This window comes from Balaenoptera physalus (genome assembly GCF_965194825.1).
Source record: "Balaenoptera physalus genome assembly, contig: HAP1_SCAFFOLD_2456, whole genome shotgun sequence".
In the NCBI taxonomy this organism is placed as follows: Eukaryota; Metazoa; Chordata; class Mammalia; order Artiodactyla; family Balaenopteridae; genus Balaenoptera; species Balaenoptera physalus.
In genome coordinates, this window is record NW_028124351.1 from 8,124 (window position 1) to 13,020 (window position 4,897).

General features: G+C 49.2%; 1 long non-coding RNA gene across 1 annotated transcript; it reads right to left on the reverse strand.

Annotated features, from left to right (window-relative positions):
- Positions 1 to 1,198: 1,198 nt before the first annotated feature.
- On the reverse strand, positions 1,199 to 2,633 carry LOC309654272. The gene is made up of 3 exons (XR_014260105.1): positions 2,568 to 2,633; positions 1,831 to 2,216; positions 1,199 to 1,443 (listed from the first exon to the last, which is right to left on the reverse strand). It is a non-coding gene; the product is annotated as an uncharacterized lncRNA (long non-coding RNA).
- Between the last annotated feature and the right edge of the window lie 2,264 nt (positions 2,634 to 4,897).

The window sequence follows — 4,897 nt, forward strand, 5'->3', positions numbered from 1 at the left end:
ACCTCAGTCATGTTGCCAATCCAAAGGTTTCTGCCATCAAACCTCAGTCAACTTCCCAGGCCACAGGGTTCCAGAACCAAGCCTAGGTCAGTTTCCCAGGGCACAGTATTCCCCACTCTAAACAGATGTCATGTTCCCAGGTCACAGGTTTCAAGAATCACGCCTCAGTCATGTTCCAAGGCCACAGGGATCCAGAATCAAACCTCAGTCATGTTGCCCGGCCATAGGGTACCACCATCAAAGCTCAGTCATATTCCCAGGCCACAGGTTTCCAGAATCAAACCGATTTCATGTTCCCAGGCAAAAGGGTACCAGAATCCAAACTGATGTCATGTTCCCAGGCCACAGGTTTCCACCATCAAACCTCAGTCCTGTTGACAGGCCACAGGCTTCCACCATCAAGCCTCAGTCATGTTCCCAAGCCTGCGGCTTCCACAATCAAACCTCATTCATGTTCCCAGGAAACAGGGTTCGAGAATCAAACCAATGGTATGTTCGCAGGCCACGCTGTTCCAGTATCAGGCCTCAGTCATGTTCCCAGTGCAGAAGGTTCCACCATCAAACCTCAGTCATGTTGACAGTCCACCGGTTTCTGCGATCAAACCACATTCAAGTTCCCAGGCCACAGGGTTCCAGAATCAAGCTTCACTTATGTTGCCAGGCCACAGGGTACCACCATCAAACCGCAGTCATGTTCCCAGGCCACAGGGTTCCTCCATCAAACCTCAATCATGTGCCCAGGACACAGGCTTCCGGAATCAAACCAATGTCATGTTCCCACGCCACGGGGTTCCAGTATCAGTCCTCAGTCATGTTGCCCGTGCACAGGGTTCCACAATCAAACCTCAGTCATGTTGCCAGTCCACAGGTTTCTGCCACCAAACCTCAGTCATGTTCCCAGGCCACAGATTTCCAGAATCAAACCTCAGTCATATTCACAGGACACATTGTTCCAGAATCAAACCTCAGTCATGTTCGCAGGCCTCAGGGTTCCACAATCAATCCTCAGTCATGTTCCCCTCCTCTTCATAATAGGAGATTGTGCTACCAAACGCCAGCAGCTCGTCTCCCTCAGAATGCTTTTTCTCTGTAGACTAGGGAAAGACAACATGCTCCCCAGCTTAGAACGGCTCTTTGCCCATTTGGTTTCACCATGAAAGACCAGAAGGGATGATCTCAACTAATCTGGCTGCACATCCCTGTATCCATGGTGTAGGAACTCCTGAGCCAATGTGCCACCTAAGGAATGAAAGCAAAGTTTCCAGCCTGGGAAGCAGGGCCTCAAGTAAGTCTGCCAACTGACTGCCCTCCTTTACAGCCAGTTGAGAAAATGTGGCAAGGCTGATGCAACCCGCTTACCACGAAATGTTTCTCTTCAAAATAGGAGATTGTGCTACCAAATGCCAGCAGCTCGTCTCCCTCAGAGTGCTGTTTCTGTGTAGACTAGGGAAAGACACCATGGTCCCCAGCTTAGAACAACTCCGTGCCCAAATGGTTTCATCCATGAGAGAACCAGAAGGGCTGATCTCAACTAATGGGGCTGCACATCCCTGAATCCTTGGGGTAGGCACTCCTGAGCCAATGTGCCACCTAAGGAAGGAAAGCAAATTTCCTGCCACAGTAAAGCACACCGAGGCCTGTTGCTTTCCCAATGAAATTCAGTGGGCTTGAAGGGTGAGGCCTACTGAATGCCCTCCTTTATAGCCAGTTGAGAAAATGTGGCAAGGCTGAGGCAACCCGCTTACAACGAAATGTTTCTCTTCAGAATAGGAGATTTTGCTACCAAATTCTTGCAGCTAGTCTCCCTCAGAGTGCTGTTTCTGTGAAGACTAGGGAAAGACACCATGGTGCCCAGCTTAGAACGGCTCCTTGCCCAGATTTTTTCATCCATGAGAGAACCAGAAGGGCTGATCTCAACTAATCAGGCTGCATATCCAAGAATCCTTGGGGTAGGGCAGTTCTGAGTCAAAGTGCCACCAAAGAATGAAAGCAGTTTCCTTGCAACAGGAAAGCACACTGAGGCCTGGAGTTTTCTCTATGAAATTGGAGTGGGCTTGAAGGGGGAGGCCTACTGGCAACCCTCATTTATATCCAGTTGAGAAAATGTGGCAAGGCTGAGGCAACCCGCTTACAACGAAATGGTTCTCTTCAGAACAGGAGATTTTGCTATCAAACGCCAGCAGCTCGTCTCCCTCAGAGTGCTGTTTCTGTGTAGACTAGGGAAAGGAAAGATGGTCCCCAGCTTAGAACGGCTCTTTGCCAAGTTGGTTTCATCCATGAAAGAGCCAGACGGGCTGATCTCAACTAATCGGGCTGCAAATCCCTGAATCCTTGGGGTAGGCACTCCTGAGCCAATGTGCCACCTAAGGAATGAAAGCGAAGTTTCCAGCCTGGGAAGGAGGGCCACAAGTAACTCTGCCAACTGACTGCACTCTTCAGAGCCAGTTCAGAAAATGTGGCAAGGCTGATGCAACCCGCTTACAACGAAATGTATCTCTTCAGAATAGGAGATTTTGCTACCAAACTCTTGCAGCTAGTCTCCCTAAGAGTGCTGTTTCTGTGTAGACTAGGGAAAGACACCATGGTTCCCAGCTTAGAACAGCTCTTTTCCCAGTTGGTTTCATCCATGAAAGAGCCAGGGCTGATCTCAACTAATGGGGCTGCACATCCCAGAATCCTTGGGGAAGGGCAGTTCTGACCCAAAGTGCCACCTAAGGAATGAAAGCAGTTTCCTTACCACAGGAAAGCACACCAAGGCCTCGAGTTTTCTCTATGAAACTGGAGTGGGCTCGAAGGGTGAGGCCTACTGACTGCCCTCCTTTATATCCAGTTGAGAAAATGGGACAAGGCTGATGCCACCCACTTACAACGAAATGTTTCTCTTCAGAATAGGAGATTTCGCTACCAAACACAAGCAGCTCTTCTCATTCAGACTGCTGTTTCTGTGTAGACTAGGGAAAGACAGCATGGTCCCCAGCTTAGAATGGTTCTTTGCCCTGTTGGTTTCATCCATAAAAGAGCCAGAAGGGCTGATCACAACTAATCGGGCTGCAAATCACTGAATCCTTCTGGGAGGGCTGTTCTGAGCCAAAGGGCCACCTAAGGAATGAAAGCAAATTTCCTACCACAGGAAGCACACAGAGGCCTGTTGTTTTCTCTATGAAATTGGAGTGGGCTGGAAGGGTGAGGCCTACTGACTTCCCTCCTTTAGAGCCAATTGAGGAAATGTGTCAAGGCTGATGCATCCCGCTTACAACGAAATGTTTCTCTTCAGAATAGGAGATTTTGCTACCAAACGGCAACAGCTCGTCTCCCTCAGAATGCGGTTTCTGTGTTGACTAGGGAAAGACACGATGGGCCCTAGCTTAGAACGGCTCTTTGCCCAGTTGGTTTCATCCATGAAAGAGCCAAAAGGACTGATCTCATCTAATCGGGCTGCAAATCCCCTAATACTTGGGGTAGTGCAGTCCTGATCCAATGTGCCACCTAAGGAATGAAAGCAAAGTTTCCAGACTGGGAAGCAGGGTCTCAAGTAAGTCTGCTAAATGACTCCCCTACTTTATAGCCATTTGAGAAAAGGTGGCAAGGCTGATGCAACCCGCTTACAACGAAATATTTCTCTTCAGAATAGGAGATTGTGCTACCAAACGCCAGCAGCTCCTCTCCCTCAGAATGCTGTTTCTGTGTAGACTAGGGAAAGACACCATGGTCCCCAGCTTAGAACAGCTCTTTGCCCAGATGGTTTCATCCATGAGAGAACCAGAAGGGCTGATCTCAACTAATCGGGCTGCATATCCAAGAATCCTTGGGGTAGGGCAGTTCTGAGTCAAAGTGCCACCTAAGGAAGGAAAGCAGTTTCCTTGCAACACGAAAGCACACCATGGCCTGGAGTTTTCTCTAGAAACTGAAGTGGGCTTGAAGGTTGATGCCTACCGACTGCCCTCTTTATATCCAGTTGAGAAAATGTGACAAGGCTGATGCAACCCGTTTACAACGAAATGTTTCTCTTCAGAATAGGAGATTTCGCTACCAAACGCCAGCAGCTGGTTTCCCTCAGAGTGCTGTTTCAGTGTAGACTAGGGAAAGACACCATGGTTCCCAGCTTAGAACAGCTCTTTTCCCAGTTGGTTTCATCCATGAAAGAGCCAGGGCTGATCTCAACTAATCGGGCTGCACATCCCAGAATCCTTGGGGAAGGGCAGTTCTGAGCCAAAGTGCCACCCAAGGAATGAAAGCAGTTTCCTTACCACAGGAAAGCACACCAAGGCCTCGAGTTTTCTCTATGAAACTGGAGAGGGCTCGAAGGGTGAGGCCTACTGACTGCCCTCCTTTAGAGCCAGTTGAGAAAATGGGACAAGGGTGATGCAACCCGCTTACAACGAAAGGTTTCTCTTCAGAATAGGAGATTTCGCTGCCAAACGCCAGCAACTCGTCTCACTCAGACTGCTGTTTCTGTGTAGACTAGGGAAAGGCAGCATGGTCCCCAGCTTAGAACGGCTCTTTGCCCAGTTGGTTTCATCCATGAAAGAGCCAGAAGGGCTGATCTCAACTAATCAGGCTGCACATCCCTGAATGCTTGGGGTAGGGCAGTTCTGAGCCAAAGTGCCACATAAGGAATGAAAGCAGTTTCCTTACCATAGGAAAGCTCACGAAAGCCTTGAGTTTTCTCTATGAAACTGGAGTGGGCTCGAAGGGTGAGGTCTACTGACTGCCCTCCTTTATAGCCAGTTGAGGAAATGTGACAAGGCTGATGCAACCCGCTTACAACGAAATGTTTCTCTTCAGAATAGGAGATTTTGCTACCAAACGCCAGCAGCTCGATTCCCTCAGAGTGCCGTTTCTGTGTAGACTAGGGAAAGACACCATGGTCCCCAGCTTAGAACGACTCTTTGCCCAG